This window comes from Chiloscyllium plagiosum, unplaced genomic scaffold (assembly GCF_037043375.1).
Source record: "Chiloscyllium plagiosum isolate Xiang-an unplaced genomic scaffold, Cpla_swu_hap1 HiC_scaffold_14, whole genome shotgun sequence".
In the NCBI taxonomy this organism is placed as follows: Eukaryota; Metazoa; Chordata; class Chondrichthyes; order Orectolobiformes; family Hemiscylliidae; genus Chiloscyllium; species Chiloscyllium plagiosum.
In genome coordinates, this window is record NW_028270152.1 from 20,434,889 (window position 1) to 20,455,133 (window position 20,245).

At 40.2% G+C, this 20,245-nt stretch overlaps 1 pseudogene across 1 annotated transcript; it reads right to left on the minus strand.

Moving 5' to 3' along the window:
• Positions 1-7,895: 7,895 nt before the first annotated feature.
• On the minus strand, positions 7,896-19,589 carry LOC122559191 (hyaluronidase 1-like; annotated as a pseudogene). Its single transcript, XR_015759456.1, has 4 exons — positions 19,494-19,589; positions 16,766-17,746; positions 9,086-9,175; positions 7,896-8,800 (listed from the first exon to the last, which is right to left on the minus strand). The product of XR_015759456.1 is annotated as a hyaluronidase 1-like (transcript).
• Positions 19,590-20,245: the final 656 nt, after the last annotated feature.

The window sequence follows — 20,245 nt, forward strand, 5'->3', positions numbered from 1 at the left end:
AGCTATGGCTTATATTTTAAGTTTAATCAAGAGACTTATCTCCAAAAACATATAATTAAGAAAGAACCCACTGTACTCACTAATACAGCCTTTCTCTTGGACAGACTTAAAACAACAATTAACTTATCTGATCCTGTGCTGTGAACTTCGCCCAACAGTTCCTCCAAGATTAAATGTGAATTTCAATGTTTGTTAATTTTCCCAGATGCACTCCGATGTCCAGCGATACATGAATTCAAACAGCAAAGGCGGTAACTGTGCAGGTTCTCTCTCTCTCTCTCTCTTTCTCTTCTGCGATTCAAAGTTTATCCCAAATACTTACAATTCCAAACCAAACAGCCATGACCTCATCACAGTGTGACTCATGTTTGATGGGCACCAGACTTTAACACCTCAAAACACCACAAAAACCATCATAAGAATTAATTCTTGAATTTTTTTGAGGAAGTGACAAAGGTCTGGATAGTTCAGTGGATGTTGTCTGCATGAACTTTTGCAAGGCCTTTGACAAGGTCACTTATGGCAGGCTGATACAAAAGGTGAAGTCACATGGGATCTACAGTGAACTGATAAGATTAGATTATATTACAGTGTGGAAACTGGCACACAGGTCCACACCAACCCGCCGAAGCGCAACCCACCCATACACCTACATTTATCCCTTACCTAACACTACGGGCAATTTAGCATGGCCAATTCACCTGACCTGCACATCTTTGGACTGTGGGAGGAAACCGGAGGACCCGGAGGAAACCCACGCAGACACGGGGAGAACGTGCAAACTCCACACAGTCAGTCGCCTGAGGCGGGAATTGAACCCAGGTCTCTGGCGCTGTGAGGCAGCAGTGCTAACCACTGTGCCACCGTGCCGCCCATTGGATACAGAAGTGGCTTCGTGATAGAAAACAAAGAGTAGGGGTGGAACGGTGTTTTTCAGATTGGAGATCTGTAACCAGTGGTGCTCCTGTTGTTTGTAATATGGAAAGCTTATTTGGAAGAGAATGTAGATGGCCTGATTTGTAAGTTTGCAGATGACACAAAGATTGGGAGAGTTGTGGATAGTGAGGACTGTTATGGACTCGGCCAGACAACTCAAAACTCAGACCACTCAAACAGGCAGCCCAGACCGTAACTTTGTTATTTGTTTCAGTAAGTGTACAGTGAAAATTACCCGGAGTAAGTTAGCTAGGTTGACTAACAAGCTTTAAAACAGACAAAAATTTATTCACAAAATTACAGAATGAAACACAACAAACAGAATAAAGAATGCCGACAGAACTCAGTCTATTCAAACTAGACTTAATTATTGTGTTCCGAATATGCACAACAGTCCCAATGAACAAACCCCTTACACATAGGGTAAAATTGAAACAGAGGCTTACAGGTCGAAGTTAGAAGGGAAGAAGGAGAGAAAGTTCACCAGCCTGTGCTCCTGCTGCACTGACTCAAACAAGACCTCAGCGTTTGGGGCTGATCACTCCCCTTTCATTATATAGGTCATTTCTAAAACATAAAAGCTTTGGCCTAAAGTCTCATCCGTTTACGTATAAACAAAAAGGCCTCTCAGTAAACCCTTTTATCTCTGTACCAAACCAGTTATTTTGGAGCCCGGACTGTTTTACAACCCCTCTGAAAGAAAACAAGGACACAGTATCCTTAAGAAGGACCAGCTTTTAGAAAAAGGACCATCTTTGTGACAGGATGATTGTAAGAGGATACAGCAGGATATAGAGAGGCTGGAGACTTGGGTGGAGAATGAGCAGGTGGAGCTTCATCTGGAGAAATGTGAGTGATATGTTTTGGGAGTCCTAATACGGGAGAAAAATATACAATTAATGGCAGGATTCTTCCTAGCATCAACACACAGAGAGATCTAGGTGTACAGGTCCACAGTTCCCTGAATGTGGCAACACAAGTGGATAAGATGGTCAAGCACATGGCATGCATGCCATTATTGGAGGGGGCACAGTATATAAAAATTGGCAGGGCGAAAATGGGTACTGCAGATGCTGGAGATTAGAGTCAAGATTAGAGTAGTGCTGGAAAAGCATAGCAGGCCAGACAGCATCCGAGGAGCAGGAAAATTGACGTTTCGGGCAAAAGCCCTTCATCTGGAAGGCTTCCTGATAAAGGGCTTTTTTCCAGCACTACTCTAATCTTGATAAAAATTGGCGAGTCATGTTACAGCTATATTAAAGTTTAGTTAGGCCACATTTGAAATACTGTGTACTATTCTGGTTGACATACTTCCAGAAGGATATGGAGAGGGTACAGAAACAGTTTACCATAATGTTGCCTGATTTGGAAGATATTAGCTTTGAGGAGAGATTGGACACATTTGTTTTCTTTTCCCTTGAACATTGAAGGATTACAAAGAGTTTACAAAATTATGAAAGGCGTGAATAGAATGGGTAGATGGTTCTTTTCCCAAGGTAAAAATGTCAATTACTAGGGATAAAATAAAAGGGATAAGTTAAAGGAGATATGAAAGTTACATTTTTTACACAGAGCATGATAAATGCCTGAATGTACTGCCAGAGGAGGTGTTGGAGCAGATACCATTGCAACATATAAGAGGCATTTTGACAGATTTATGAATAGGGAGGGAATAGAGGGATATGTAGAGCATAGAGGCAAAAGGTTTTTAGTTTAGAAAGGCATCGTGCGTCAGTGCAGTTTTGGTAGGCCAAAGGACCTGTTCCTCTCTTATACTATCCTTTGTTCTTTGTATTCTGCAATAAAGTTCTTTGCAATAATTACATTAAATACTACTCCACCGTGCCCCATCCCCCACCGCCCCACCATTCCCAACACTGTATTTCTGAAAACTTGCACGTCAGATCCGCTGGCAAGCTTGCCTTTATACGTGCATTACACTTCCAATAGACATGTACAACTTTGATTATCCATTTAAAATTTTTATTGACAAATACACAAACACGATAGATTACAAATTCAATGTTGTCATTGCATAGGAAGATATTGCTTCATCTTAAATGATAGATTCCACCAGGTTTTCTTATGCTGATCATAAAGATTTTCCATATTCTTAAATGCATAAACACGACAATCATTTAAGCTCTTTGGAATTTGGATTTCCTTTTGTAAGCTCTTGGGGTCTCTATTCAATTACTACCACTAGATTGGTAACACTCATTACTTTATTTAGCATTAACAAGAATTAGGAGATTAAAGCATTTAAGCAGCAGTCTACAACGCACAGCTGTGAATTATATTACCCCTTTGGGTAGAATCTGTGGACTTTATGCTTGGAAGCTCTAGAATTTTGTCCATAATCATCCATCTGAGATTATTATTCAATGAATTAATTTAAAGTTGTCTACTTATTCATAAACATTCCTGTCCAGCCTTTATCGTATCTGTACTGCATTTATAACCTATCAGTTCATTCCTTTTCTCTTGAGTCTGGGAGAATGAAAAAGCTTATGATGAAAACCTTTATTTGTTTGTAACATCCAACAGAACATGACTGTCTAAGGTGCATTTGACAGAACTATTATAATTGACATCTTCACATTATAATGCAACATGCTTTAAGATGGCACACTCAATAACTTTTCATTCATGCAGAAAAGCATCTGGATTAATTTTAGCATAGTGAAACCAGCAACTCAGTTCCAGGGAATGCAGCATTAATGCATCAAACAATAGCAGTCACACAGATGTAATTATAGTACATAGCAAATATCTGATCAAAAGAATACTGGAAGATAAAGTTAGAAAGATTATAAGATGTAGGAGAAGAAGTAGGCCACTCAGCCCATTGAATTTATTCTGTCATTCAATTTCATTATGGCTGCTCTGATGATCCTTAGCTCTACCTCCATGCTTCTTCCCCATAAACCTCAATTTTCTTACTGATCAACAATATGTGTTTAGCTCAGCCTTGAATATGATAATGACAGCGCGTTGACAGCTATGGTAAAGGATTCTATAGATTCACTAAGTTCCGAATGAAAAAAATCCCCAACGTCTCTGTCTTAAATGGTTTACTCTTCTTCTGGATTATGCCCTCTGGTTCTAGATTCTGTCACAAGGTGAAAAAAAACCTTTCCACATCTATCATGTCAAGTTCCTAAGAATCTTACATGTTTCAATAAGATCACCTTTTTTTTTTTAACATGAATGAGTACAGATTCCACTTATGCAAAAACAGAAATTGCTGGAGAAACTCAGCAGGTCTAGCAGCATCTGTGGAGAGAGAATCGCCCTAAATATTTCAAGTCCAGTGATGCTTCTTCAAAACAGAAAGTACCTAGGAAAAGAAGGTATTTATGCTGATGATGGGGGTTGGGGGTGTGGATGTGAATATGTGTGGGGGAGGGGAGAGCAGGTGGGCTGGGAGGGAAGTGGTGCAGAGGGAGCCCAGAGAGATAGAAATGTGGGTAGACAAAGGGATTAATGGCAGTAAACTGGAGAAGAGGAGAAGAGGTGATAATAGGGATTATAGATAAATGAAAATGGGCTGGCTGAGCTAAATGTAACCCATATCATGACAGGACCTGGGGTGTGGGGGTGAATAATATATGTGGAAGGAGGTGTTCACGCTCTAAAATTGTTACATTTGATATTGAATTCAGAGCTCTGCAAGATCCCCAAGCACAGGGTGAGGTTGTTGTTTAGTCTCAAGGCTATAGTACTACCAGTATATCCAATATCTTTGCAGCCAGTTCTTTGAATGTATTATGATGCAACACATTAGGTCTGGGGGATTTGTTAGCCTTTGGCCCCATTAGTTTCCCTAGCACTTTTTCTTGTGATAGTTATTGTATTTATTTCCTTTTGCTGCTTGATTATTTAGTATGTTTGGAAAGCCGCTAGTGTTGTTTACCATGAAGATAGATGCAAAGTCCTTCTTCAACTCTTTTGCCATTTCCTGGTTCTCCATAATTATTTCTCCAGACTCATTCTCTAAAGGTCTTATGCTCATTTTGGCCTTTTTCTTCCTTTGTATATATTTAAATAAATATTGTTTTACTGTCTGTTTTATATTACTTACTAGTTTACAATCAAAGCTTCTTTCTTCCCTTTATTCTTGATCACCTTTTGTTGGCCTTCAAAAGTTTCCTCTGTCTTACAAATCATTTTTGTTTCATTCTAAGTCTTCCAATTTGATACCATCTTTAATTTCCTTAAATCAAAGATTAAGCAAAGATTGTTCACTCTATAGAACAAATTGTATATCAGGTAATCGATTCAAAAATTATTTTGTGCACTATGACTTGTGCTAAATGTTTCCACTTAGTGACTCTCAAGACCAAATTTACACCCAGATATGTTTGGGCATCTTTCGAAGATGAGGTAGTCAGCCCTGACATGGTTTCAGTAAGTTGCACTCTGGAGGATGTTTAGTGATTTTTTTTGTGGTGATCATAGCAAGAGCTTTCAGTATTACCATAACTTTCTTTCATATATGGCATCAAGCTCTTTGATATAAGTTGGATTATGGAGTGATCAAAAGGTCTGATTTCTTCCACATTTACTGGACTTTGATTTACGTCCAAACTCAGAGTGCAACAACACTGTTGTATCTGTTGCACTGAATGCCAACTAACACTGAACCATATGAATTAGGACTGTAGAGCAGATTGAGACTACATCAAACTTATTAGTTTAAAAATGGTGGAAGAGGTAGCTTACAACCTATCTTCCTAAATTTGCAAGAAGCTGTTGCATATGAAAAACCATGAATACAAGTTTTTAATTATTGTTTTTACAATTGGTACTAATATTGCTGCTTTCAAAGAATTATAATAAACTCCATTAAAATAATGTCTTTTCATTTTGATCACATGTATTAGCTCTTGATCACAAATGACCTTTGTCCTAGCAATTGAAAATATTAAAGATTTAAAATAAAGGAAATCCCTTAAGTAACATTGTTATGTTAAAAGTTATGCAGTAATAGAACAATAAAGCACAGAACAGGCCTTTCGGCCCACGATGTTGTGCCGAACATTTGTCCTAGCTTAAGCACCCATCCATGTACCTATCCAATTGCCTCTTAAAGGTCACCAAAGATTCTGACTCTACCACTCCCACAGGCAGCACATTCCATGCCCCCACCACTCTCTGGGTAAAGAACCCACCCCTGATATCTCCCCTATACCTTCCACCCTTCACCTTAAATTTATGTCCCCTTGTAACACTCTGTTGCACCGGGGAAAAAGTTTCTGACTGTCTACTCTATTTATTCCTCTGATCATCTTATAAACCTCTATCAAGTCACCCCTCATCCTTCGCCGTTCCAACGAGAAAAGGCCTAGCACTCTCAACCTATCCTCGTACGACCTATTCTCCATTCCAGGCAACATCCTGGTAAATCTTCTCTGCACCCTCTCCAAAGCTTCCACATCTTTCCTAAAGTGAGTATGAGTATGGTAGCGTAGTGTCTATATTACTGGCTTAGTAATTGAGGGCCTGGTATAAGTTCAAATTCCACACGTTATCTGGAGAATTTAAATTAGAATAAGGAAATATCAATTATAGTGAAAACTTTAGATTGTTGTGAAAATTAATCTGCTTTATTATTCTCCTTTAGGAAAAATAAGCTACTTTGCTTACCTGGTCTGGTCTACATGTGACTCCAGACACAGTGGTTGATTCTGAAATCACCATTGAAATGGCCTGCCAATCTATTCTGTTGTATTGAATATTGGTGGCTTATCAGCATCATCTCAAAAGGAAAGGAGAGATGGGAAACGAATGCTGGATCTACCAGCAATATTCACATGCTGAGAATTTAAAGACACGTTTCACAATGTATTGTATGGTTTCAGCATATTAGTGAAACATTTAGCAAATTTGCAATGTATATATTGTACGACAGAAGTGCTTAATTATTTCTCATCTCATTACTTTCTCTATTCAGTGTGCACCTATTAGCTGATTGGGTGGAAACTTGTACGTGAGGAGGAAGGTAGTAAATATTGAAGTTCTTCCTCTTGAACTTGGTCTCATATGGCTCCACGTTACAAGCTGTACAATGGAATAATTTGGAGTAGTCTCCATAATTCTGTTGCTTCTTCACAAACTCTTACTGTACATTTGACTGGGCGCAGATATCAGTGCCTGTTTTCCTGGCACTAGGAGCCTATTGCAATCACCTTAGCTGCTCAGTTATCAGCATGACCAGTTAGAGTGGGTGCAACTCTGCCTCATAGAGGCAATAAATCCAAAATGACCAATTTGAATTCTATAGTATATGCTGCGAACAAATAGCAAACATTGTTTTACAGGGGCACAATTTTGGAGCATACTGTTGTCAAGGCTTTTTTAGTTAATGAATTTCAGTGCGCATATTATCATGAAAACTGAAATGTACACATTAGCTGGTTTTGTTGACATGGACACTTTCTAGCAAGCTACCATTTAAATTCTTTCCTGTTCCCTCGAGGTTGGCTAACCAGCGCACTCTGATGGTCAATGCCCAATGACTTCACCTGATGAAGGACTAGCACTTCAAAAGCTTGTGATTTTAAATGAACCTGTTGGACGATAACCTGGTGTCATATGACTTCTGACTTTGTCCACCCTAGTCCAACACCGGCACCTCCACATCATCAATGCCCATGGATCAACATCAAAACCATAATTTTAGTTCCTATTACTATAAGACCATAAGACATAGGAACAGAAATTAGGCCATTCAGCCCATAGAGTCTGTTCCACTATTCAATGGTGGCTTACAGGTTTCTCAATTCCATTCTCTCCCTTTCTCCCTGTAACCCTTGATCACCTTGACAATCAAGAGTCCATCTACCTCCGTCTTACCTGACCTCCGCAGCCTTCTGTGGCAGTGAATTCCATACATTCACCACTCTCTGGCTGAAGGAGCTTCTCCTTACCTCTGTTCTAGAAGGTCTGCCCTTTACTCTAAGAATTTGCCCTCAGGTCCTAGTATCTCCTACCAATGGAAACCTTTTCTGAACATTCCCCCGTCCGGGTTTCAGTATTCTGTAAGTTTCATTTAAATCCTCCTCATCCTTCTACACTCCATTGGGTATAGACCCAGAGTCCACATATGTTCCTCATATATTAAACTTTTCATTCCTGGGACCATTCTTGTGAACACGCTCCAGGGTCAGTATGTCCTTCTAGAGATATGGGGCCCAAAACTGCACATGATACTCCAAATGTGGTCTGACCAGAACCTTATAGAACCTCAGAAGTACGTCCCTGCTTTTATTTTCAAGTCGTCTCAAAATAAGTGCCAACATTGCATTGGCCTTGCATTGCATTTACTGTTTTATGGTTGCCCACTGAAAGATGCACAAACATAGATATGATATACAGATTTCACCAGTTCAATTAGCTGACTGATACAACTACTCTAGCTGCATACAAGAAGAATTTCCATTTAGCTGCTATACCTGAGGATTGCTAGTGTGAATCACCACTTTACATTGAAATATAAAATGAAAAAGGAGGAAAATAAGAATGGTGATATGTAGATCTAAAAGTTTGATTTATTCTCACAGTCAGGTGCCATCCCTCCCTTGTAGCATTGGCATTTGAATTGCTTTTTCATGTTTTTCACTGCTTCAGAATGGAATTCTCCTCGGGCTTTTAATGAAAAGTCACTGGAAGTAACAGAGGGAATAATGTCAAAGCTTTTGGGATCAAGAAGTAGGAAAACTTTGGCCTCAGGGTTTTTCCGCACACATCGTCCATTGTTATTGCACAGAATCCTGCTGCACAATATGGCAGCTGTAGTTGTGTTTAGGATGTATATTCCAAGTTCCTTGTCAATGTAATTCTTCAATGCCTCACATCGCCTCTAGTAAAAAATAAGCACAAATACTTGCAAGGGGAGTTTAAGATTTGAATCGAAAGCGTTTTCAAGAAAACATAGTAAATTTAACAGGGGATCTAGGTGCACGAACAACTTTATGTTGCAAATGAACAGCTTCCAATAGATTATCATACAGAGATGTCAAAATGTTGGGTTGATTTGATATCTGATATATGATTGTGTCATCACCAAATATTATCTCCAGTATGCAGCCACATTTTACATGCCCTTATTTGAATACGTTCACATATATTTGTATTAAATGCTCACTTTGCTACGTGAAAGGTCATTATTTCCCCACAGAACCACTCCAGAGGCTCCCATAGCTGCACTCTCTCCAATGGTGTGTACCAAATCAATCTGGAAAAATATGAAAAAAGATATTAATTACATATTGGAAATGGAAGGTACTCTGGATCGAGGCACGTTTCAACTTATTGGAACATCAAAATATTTCTCTTGTGTTATGGACCAGACCAAGCCCCCTTAAAACATGTCAAGGAGATAGCCTAGACTCTAACTTCTATCTTATTCAAATGCAAGTATAAGGTGCTGCATTCGATTGGTCAAACTACTAGTCTTTAAGCAAAAACACACTTTAATCTTACACCACAGTTAAAATGCAAATAAAAAAAATTGACAAAGCTTTAACTCTATCATAATACTTAATGAAATAAGATATTACTCAACTAATATTCATCAACTGTTCCAGTATAGCAGTTTCCCATAAACAAATCTGTTCTAAAGGCAAATTCAGTGAAACAGATTTCCCTCAGTTGCAATCTACTCCAGTCCAGGAGAAGGAACACTGATGAAATTAATCTAGCACGAGAAAGAGAACTCGAGTTTTCACAGCAGAAGAGAGACAATTGTATCTAGCAAATTCACTCCAAAACCCCAGCTTCAACAAATGATTTAGATGTGAGTATAAGAGGTACAGTTAGTAAGTTTGCAGATGACACCAAAATTGGAGGTGTAGTGAACAGAGAAGAAGGTTACCTCAGATTACAACAGGATCTTGATCAGATGGGCCAATGGGCTGTGAAGTGGCAGATGGAGTTTAATTCAACTAAATGTAATGTGCTGCATTTTGGGAAAGTAAATCTGAGCAGGACTTATACACTTAATGATAAGGTCCTGGGAGTGTTGCTGAACAAAGAGACCTTGGAGTGCAGGCTCATAGCTCCTTGAAAGTGGAGTCGCAGGTAGATAGGATAGTGAAGAAGGCGTTAGGTATGCTTTCCTTTATTGGCCAGAGTATTGAGTACAGGAGTTGGAAGGTCATGTTACAGTTGTAAAGGACATTGGTCAGGCCACTGTTGGAATATTGCATGCAGTTCTGATCTCCTTCCTATTGGAAAGATGTTGTGAAACTTGAAAGAATTCAGAAAAGATTTACAAGGATGTTGCCAGGGTTGGAGGATCTGAGCTACAGGGAGAGGCTGAACAGGCTGGGGCTGTTTTCCCTGGAGTGTCGGAGGCTGAGGGGTGACCTTATAGAGGTTTACAAAATTATGATGGGCATGAATAGGCAAAGTCTTTTCCCTAGGGTCGGGGCGTCCAGAACTAGAGGGCATAGGTTTATGGTGAGAGGGGAAAGATATAAAAGAGACCTAAGGAGCAACTTTTTCACACAGAGGGTGGTGCATGTATGGAATGAGCTGCCAGAGAAAGTGATGGAGGCTGGTACAATTGCAACATTTAAAAGGCATTTGGATGGGCATATGAATACGAAGGGTTTGGAGGGATATGGGCTGGGTGCTGGCAGGTGGGACTAGATTGGGTTGGGATATCTGGTCGGCATGGATAGGTTGGACCTAAGGGTCTGTTTCCATGCTATACATTTCTATGACTCTATAACTGAAAACAAAAATTAAAATCTTGGGTCTGTGTGAGTGTACCGATGCTGTGGCTTTAAGAGGTGTCTTTTGTTCTGCTTTGATTTTTGAAGAGAGTTTTGAGGCCAGACACTGAGCAGTCTATGAGAAGATAAACAATGTGCAAAGCCCTTATGTGTGTTAAAAATAAAGTTAGAACGATAGAAGCAGCCTGAAATTCCACAGAACTAGGGATTTTTAGTTTAGCTTTCATCAATTGTTGATGGGATCTGAGCAGGTTTGGAAGACAATGAATCTCTCCTGGCTGCTACACAGACTTTCTGAGTTTTCTCTGGATGCTTTACCTCTTGGACTACCAGAGTTGCATGTGAGACAATCTGTTTGCTGAATCTGCTTTTTGCCAAGGGATTTTATGCATTTATGGGATGTTACAATATCCCATAAATTGGGATATAGTAGATTGGAATAGTTAATTAGTAATAGTTGTTATGTTAAGTTTTCTAATACTGCTAAGTTGTTCCAATTCTTTTAATCTTTTGTTGTGTTTTAACTATAGTGGATGAATAATATGTTTTGCTTCCGGTAGGTTGACCAATTGAAATGCATCTGGAACACAACACTTCACATTTACTTTTAAAATAAGAAAAATTTAGATTCTCGGCTGCCTTCTTAATATATTTTGAGGGGGGTCTGGTCTGGTCCATAACAGTGAGCCCAACACTACCCACACATACTTGTTTATTAAAATTTTTGTAAAAACACAAAGCAACTTGCTCTGTTTTCCATGCAGCAGACACCTCGTCACCAGGTTTAGGTTTTCAAGAGAAACAGGACAGAACAAATCCCTCTTAAAGGCACATTTCATCACATTTAAAACTGCACACATGAACCAACAAAGAGAGAAATACCTTTATGCTTACTAAAGGTGATCTTCAGCCACTGTTGGAGAATGCTTGAAACCTCAAGTTAATTGCTTTTTTTGTCTCACCACATCTCATGTTCAGGTTAGATTGATATTCCCACAGTGAGCAGATGACTCGGTGTGAACTCCACAAGGCAGACAAATTATCATCTTGCTAAAACCCTCCCTTTATGATTCCTTTAAAATGCTTTCCCCTTCCTTACCTTTTAGTTTGGCTTTTGCCACAAATGATTACCTATCAGAACATTAGCAATTACACCAAACATGGTATCTGTGGACATTGTTTTGACTCCTGAGGTCAGTACTTGTGGAAGGGCTGGAAGATTTCACTGTATCTCTACATATACTGTCAGCTGACCTGTATACTTGTGGCTACTTCCAGAATGATATACTTGATGTAGCAGAGAGTAATGTAGAGGGGAGGAACAATTGGAAACAAATTTTTCTGCATAACTCTGGTGGAAAGTCTCCTGAAGTGTTAAACTACTATTTAAATTATTTGGTCAAAAGTGCTGATTACTGCAACAAGATTGACTTCTTCTCCTGTCTTTTAGGTTTTGTGTGTAATGTTTAGGTTACAAGATGATCAGAGGATTAGATAGGGTCGACAGTGAATTCTCCGAGGATGATGATGTCAGCTTGTATGGGGTGGGGAGGCATAACTACAAAATGAGGGGTGATAGATTTAAGACAGATGTCAGATACAGGTTCTTTACTCAGAGTGTGGTAAGGGCATGCAATGCCCTGCCTGCCAATGTAGTTAATTTGGCCACATTAGGGAGATTTAAACGATCCTTGATCAAGCACATGGATGATAATGGGATAGTGTAGGGGAATGAGCTTAGAATAGTTCACAGGTCGGTGCAACATTGAGGCCAGAAGGGCCTGTTCTGCATTGTATTGTTTTGTGTTCTATGTTCTATGTACTTAAATATTTAAATACTTTTCTAGTACTATGCTACATAGAGCATCTTGGTGAAAGGGCAAAAGAGTTGACAGTTTTGATTTGAAAGGTAGCTAAATGACAGAGGCAGACCTAGGACAATATTTTAGCATTGGTACATCACCCTGCTAGCAGAACCAGAATTGGAAGGCACTGCCACTGTCTTTCTTTCTGCCAATTCCCACATGTTTATGAACATGATTTAAAGGGATGTTATTAGGATCTGGAGGCACATGATTGATCAGGGTGATGGAAGTAGGAAATGGGGAATGCTTTGTGTTGATGTAACCCGTCATCACTTAACAATGCTTAAGGGAGGGATAGAAATGTACAGGAACAAGGAGGTTCCATTGCACAGTCACTATTGACTGAAGACCTTGATATAGTTTATTTGTTCAGTCACTTGATATTACAGAATGAGTACTGCTGAATTAAAAAGACATACTCTGACAAGTGGTTTTGTATTGCACTAACCAGGAGAGATGCAAGAATTCCAAATCTGATTTATTGAGTTTTTGGCATTTGCTGTTGGTACCCTTCTATTATGGATCATCTCACACCATCTTTACCTGCTTTATAATTATCTTGTTTTAAGCACACCCTTGACAGAGTTATATAAAATGCATATACCATGACAGTGCCTGTTAGACCTGCTTGATTTACGGATTAGTTGGATGTTTAAAGAGTGAAAGTGCTGACAATTCATAAATGACACTGACTGCTCCCAGGAAGCTCTACAGGTCACAAGTCAATTTGATGATCCTTTCAATCTCAGGAAATGAACAATGTCCACAAAGGCTAATGCCCTTGCTACCATAGTGTCCTCATTGATAGAGAACCTAATGCTGGAAGACAGTATGGGTCACCTCCTTTATCTAGTTGGGTGTTGCAGGCTGAGATATGTCACATGTGCCACTCATTGAGGCCTGGAAATCTTCTTCAGAAAACAAAATTGAGTGCTGTTGTCATCTTAAGCAATGGTAAAGGATTTCCACCAAACCCATGGACCAGACCAAACTCCCTCAAAATATATTCAGAAGATAGTCTAGACCCTAGCATTTACTTATTTTAAAGGTAAGTATAAGGTGTTATGTTCCAGATGCAATGTGATTGGTCAAACCACTTAAATGTTAAGCAAAACATACATTATTATTACACTACAGTTAAAATACAGACACAATAAAAGGAAAAGGAACAAATTGGCTTAATTGCAACTCTATTGAAATGCTTAACAAAATAATAGACACATTAACTACTACTAATTCACTATTCCAATATACTAACATCCCATTAACACAACTTTGGCAAAGGCAAGTTCAGTAAAATAGATTGTCTGGAGCAGTTCTCCAGTCCAGGAGAGAAACCTCTGAGGGAGACAGAGTAGTAGGAAAAGATGTATTACAGCTTCCAAACCCAGTTTCATAACCCCAGCAATTACTATTGAAAAACTAAAACTAAAAATCCTGGTTCTGTGATAGCGTAACCCCACACATTCAGTCTGCTTCTATTGTTCCAACTCTAAAAATAGCCTGTTGGTCTCACGAGCTGTTTACTTTATCGCATTCAAATAGACAGTTCAATATCTCTGTCTTAAGATCCCTCTTCAAATCAAAAAGGACAAGATATTCTTCAAGCCATAGTATTGTCACACAGGCAACTGCAGGTTTGGCAGAACGATCTCATATATTGCAGTGACCTTTTTCCCAGGATATCCTGAGTTGGCTGTGACATTGTGTCCAAAATCTGAAGGTAGTTAGCCATAGTTCTGAGGATGCAGGGATGGGCCAGTACCCATCTTCTACTCTTTTAAATGTTAAATTAAGAAATTTGGGCTAACAGTCTCTCGTGGGGTTTTAAAATAAAAATACAAAATAACAGTTAACAGAAACTTGTATAAGAAAAATGGAAAGTTATCCAATCAAAATAATGCTGTCCAGGTGATGATATACCCCATCCCCTGCAGCACCCAATGGTCTCTAACGGCCTGTATTGCGCCAGTAAACACTGCCTTCTTCCACCCCCTGGACACCCTAGCACAGATGTAACTGCAAAAGAGGGGCAGACAGGTACAAAGATTCCCCTCCATAGTCCTTTGGCTGGACCTGTTAATGGACACTCTGGCCAGCCCAAGCACCCATCTTCGAAGATGATGTTCCTTGATGGCTTCTTTCTGAACAGCCTCTGTCCTAATGCTCCTCACTGCTCATGTAGGAAATGCGAGGTCTTGCACTTTGGAAAAAAGAATACAAGCATGGACTACTTTCTAAACGGTGAGAAAATTCTTAAAGCCAAAGTACAGAGGGATCTGGGAGTGCTAGTTGAGGATTCTCTCAAGGTAAACATGCAGGTTGAGTCCGTGATTAAGAAAGCGAATGCAATGTTGTCAATTATCTCAAGAAGGTTGGAATATAAAAGCACCGTTGTGCTACTGAGACTTTATAAAGCTCTGATTAGGCCCCATTTGGAATGCTGTGTCCAATTTTTGTGCCCACACCTCAGGAAGGGCACACTGGCACTGGAGTGTGTCCAGCGGAGATTCACACGGATGATCCCTGGAATGGTAGGTCTAACATATGAGGAACGGCTGAGGATCCTGGGATTGTATTCATTGGAGTTTAGAAGATTAAGGGGAGATCTAATAGAAACTTACAAGATAATACATGGCTTGGAGAGGGTGGAAGCTAGGAATTTGTTTCCGTTAGGCGAGGAGACTAGGACGCGTGGACACAGTCTTAAAATTAGAGGGGGTAAATTCAGAACAGAAATGCGGAGACATTTCTTCAGCCAGAGAGTGGTGGGCCTGTGGAATTCATTGCTGCAGAGTGCAGTGGAGGCTGGGATGCTAAATGTCTTCAAGGCAGAAATTGATAAATTCTTGATGTCACAAGGAATTAAGGGCTACGGGGAGAATGCGGGGAAGTGGAGTTGAAATGCCCATCAGCCATGATTGAATGGCGGAGTGGACTCGATAGGCCGAATGGCCTTACTTCCGCTCCTATGTCTTATGGTCTTATGGTCTTATAGTAGCCTCAGCTGTTGAACAGTGAAGCCTGTTCCCAAAGTTATAAGAATATTGGATCTATGACACACATGTTATTGTGGAGAAAGTGAGGACTGCAGATGCTGGAGATCAGAGCTGAAAAATGTGTTGCTGGAAAAGTGCAGCAGGTCAGGCAGCATCCAAGGAGCAGGAGAATCGACGTTTCGGGCATCAGATTTCCTGAAGAAGGGCTTATGCCTGAAATGTCGATTCTCCTGCTCCTTGAATGCTGCCTGACCTGCTGCGCTTTTCCAGCAACACATTTTTCAACACGTTATTGTACCAACTATAACAGTGTGAAAAAGACATATGGTGACACAAGAACATATTTGTCGATGGTTTCCATCCATAGAACCAATGAGCAGTGGGTTCTTCAATATTTCAAATGTCCACATACGTACCTTTCTTGGCCCAGCATTGCCCTCCTCCCACTTCAATCTGCAATTCAGGATTCTGCATGTATAATGAATTTGAACAAATGGATTGTTACCTTCCAAATCTGTTCAACCATCTTATTTCTTCCGCCTGTCATATTCACGCAAACCTCCATCAATCTTGGCCCAGCCAACATGTAATTCAAATGTGTGCCGATGACACTACTCAGAATTTGGTTATGGAATGAGACTCTCAGGAGAACAGCAGAAGCACTTTACAGTGCCATCAAAATATCCACAATGATATCAAGCTACCTATCAGCCCATAGAAGTCCCTGACTTGTGACTAACCAAAATAAAGCAGGCTTTTTTAGGAAGTCACTGAACACATTGGCAGACTTATTCTGGAACGTGCAGAGGAGAAGTTAAGGCATTGGAGGGAGTGCATGAACCTCCAAACAATCCATCTACCTAACCCTTCAAACACCACCTGCTCACGTGTGGCAGAATCTACAGCTAACTGGTTGTACTTCTCAGTTATCTCAGAATCTAATGAACGGGAATGGAAGCAAGCTCAAGCCCTAAAGAGGACTGCATAATAATAACACATGGCTAGCTGGTCTATGGTGCAAAAAGATTCAAGGTAGACACTGTTTTTCTCAGTTAGATGATATATCTCTGCTTGGTCCCAACAACAACATGACAAAGGCCCAAATAGAAAACAAAATAGCTGAAACTAGTACTGAAATTTGTCTCGCAATCCATGGTACTAGCATGGCAAATTATTTTGTTGGATGCCATTTTACTTAGTTTTGGAACAATATCTTGCTTACCTCACTCAAGAAGTCAAGTGATTTTACATATGCATACTTGGAGTAAGCCAAAACAGGCAGAGCATCTCTGACTGGATCAAGGGCAGCAACACGGAGAGCCTCCTTAATCCTGTAGTGAACAAACCTTTGAACATAACTTGAGGATTTTAATGGCTTAGGAATGTAAATACTGGGATATAGACATCGTGATGTTTTCCAGAGCCATGCTAGCTGGTTATTTCTAGGGATATCTTCCTTATTGCAATGACCTGAGTAATTGGTCTGTGTCTTCTTCTTAACATAATTATAGCAGTCCGGAAATTTATAAAAGCCCCAGCAAGCCTCTGGTCTCAGAATCTGTCCTAGTTTTAGAGTTTTCCTCATAAAATTCTTTGCAGCATCTTCATATTCCTTTTTGGCAATCTGGAGAATCTCACTTTCAGTTAAATGAGGGTATTTGCTTCTTGCTAATTCTTTGGAATTTTTCTTGTAGATATTCATTTTGCCCCAGTTACGGACCCAAAGTGGTCGCCACTCTTCCCAATCTATTACTGCAAGACCATGGAAGTTAGGATCCATCATGTTGGTTATGTTGTCACCTACTACTTGGAGGTGGTTGCACAAACTGGCATTCTGGACAAGGCCACCATTCACTGGAATGCCCTCAGCAGTATAGAATGGATAAAGCCCCAGTTTGATTTTGTAAAATATGGTCATCTTCTTCCCCATAAAGATCTCATTTTCATTTGCAACAATATCAAAAGCATTCAGCTTCAAATCAACATTAAATTTAGATTTGCAGCGCATAGTAGGAGTGTTCCAAATCACACTAAAGGGCTTATTGTGGATCATTGGCGAGGGTGATACTGGCTTAAACTCCTTCGTCCAAATGGGAAGACAGATATGGAGATAAAATAAGGTGCATGTGAGTAGTGAGAGACTTGAGAACATGATTGGACCTCTCTCCTCAGCAGATAGTCAAGTTTTCGCAATTAGATTGTTCTGTAAGATACAAACCAAAAAGATTCACTTGGAAACAAAAGAAACTCTATACCAAATAATTAAGCACTCTAGATCCAATGTATAATAATTAGATCTACAATAGTTTGAGGATTTGATCCCTATTCTGTACTAAATTATCTCATTTGAACAGCATTTGTGTTGCTATATATAACCTAACCTAGGATTTGTAAAATCAATCATGCACAGGATGTGGGCATCGCTGGCTGGGCCAGCATTTATTGCATCTCCTTAGGCATCTTCTTAGTTGCCCCTGGGAAAGTAGTGGGGTGAGCTATCTTCTTGAACCACTGCACTCCCATTTGATGTGAGTAGACGCTCAATGGTGTTCATGAGGGAGGCCCAGGAGTTTGACCTGGTGACACTAAGAAACAGTGATATAGTTCCAAGTATGCATTGTGAGTACCTGGAAGGGGAACTTGCAGTTGCTGGTTTTCCCATGTATCTGCTGCCCTTGACCTTCTGGATTGGAGTAGTCATGGAGTTGGAAGGTGGTTTGGAAGGCATGTTGGTGAATTTCTGCAATATATCTTGTATATCGTACTTACTACTAATGATTGTTGGTGATGGAGGGACTGAATGTTTGTGGATGTGATGTCAATCAAGCAGGCTGCTTTCTGTTGTTGGAGCTGCACTCATCCATCAGATTCCTGACTTGTGACTTGTAGATAGTGGACAGGCTTTGGGAAGTCAGGAGTTGAGTCACTTGATGCATGATTCTTAGCCTCTGATCTGCTCTTTTAGCCACAGTACTTAATGACTAGTCAAGTTCAGTTTCTGAATAATGATAACCTCCAGAATGCTGATAGTGATGGAATTCAGTGATGATGATGGCATTGAATGTCAAGGAGTGAGGCTTAGACTATTTCTTATTGGAGATAGTCATTGCTTGGCACTTATGTGGCGTGAATGTTACTTGCCAACTGTCAGGAGGAGAAAGTGAGGACAGCAGATGCTGGAGATCAGAGTCAAAGAGTATGGTGCTGGAAAAGCACAGTCGGTCAGGCAGCATCTGAGGAGCAGGAGAGTCAATGTTTCAAGCGTGAGCTCTTTCTCAGTTCCTTTCTCATACTTGAAATGTCGATTCTTTTCCAGCACCACACTTTCCAACTCTTGCCAATTGTCAGTCCAAACTGGATATTGTCAAGTCTTGCTGCCCTTGGACATGGACTGTTTCAGTATCTGAGGAGTTGTAAATGGTGTTGAACACCATGCAGTCATTGGTAAGCATCCCTACATCTGACCTTACAATGGACGGAAGGTGGTTCATGAAGCAACTCAACATGTTTGGGCCTAGGACACTACCCTGCGGAAACTCCTGTAGAGATTCTCTAGATCTGAGATGACTGACCTCCAGCAACCACAACCTTTTCCCTTCCAGGTATGACTCCAACTGCTAATGAGCTTTGTTTTGATTCTATTAACTCTAGCTTTGCTAGAGGTTCTTGATGCCACATTTCATCTAATGTGACCTTGATATCAAGAGTAGTCACTTTCACTTTGCCTCTGGAATTTAGCTTTCTGTCAATATTTGGACCAGAATGTAATGAGGTCAGGAATGAGTGGCTCTGGCGCAACCCAAATTGGGCATCATTGAGCACGTTAATGCCAAGCAAATGTTACTTGGTAGCACTTGCTGATGACCCCTTCTGTCACTTTGCTGATGATTACTGATGGGGCAGTAATTGACTGGGTTGGATTGGTTCTGCTTTTTGAGTACAGAACATACCTGGGCAATTTTACACATAGTTGTCAGATGCGAGTGTTGTAGCTGTACTGGAACAGGATTGTTACTCCTGGGATTGAAATAAATATCCTCCCCCATAGTGGGTTTGGTGGTGGACCGACATTTAGTCAGATGTGGACCCAGCTACCCTCCTGCCTCTGCTTCAACTGGCTAGAAGGCTTAGAAAGATGTAAACTAAGAGCAGGAGTAGATTATACAGCCCTTCAGACTTGCTTTGTCATTCAATATGATCATGGCTGAACTTCTATCTAAATGTCATATGCCCACTTTCTCTCCTTCAAACCTGATGTTTTTGATATCTAAAAATTCATCAACATCTTTCTTGAATGTTCCTTAGTGACTTGGCTTCCACAGCCTTCAGTTCTAGCAAATTTTACGAGTAGGCCAACCTCTGATTGAAGAAATGTTTCTTTATCTTAGTCCTAAATGGCTTACCACATATTCTGAGGCTGTGACCCTGGCTCTAGATTTCTTCTCCTTGCATTGAGTTGTCCAGCTCTATTAGAATTTTATACATTTCATATAGATCTTGCCTCATCCTTCTAACCTCCAGTGAATACAGGCCTACAGAACCAATCTCTCCTCATTGGACAGTCCTATCATACATCAGCCTAGGTAACTGGTATCAGCCTTACAAGCTTCGAACAGACTCCTTCTATGGGATGTAGTACACAGAACATAGGACATAGAACATTACAGTGCAGTGTAGGCCCTTTGGCCCTTGATGTTGCGCA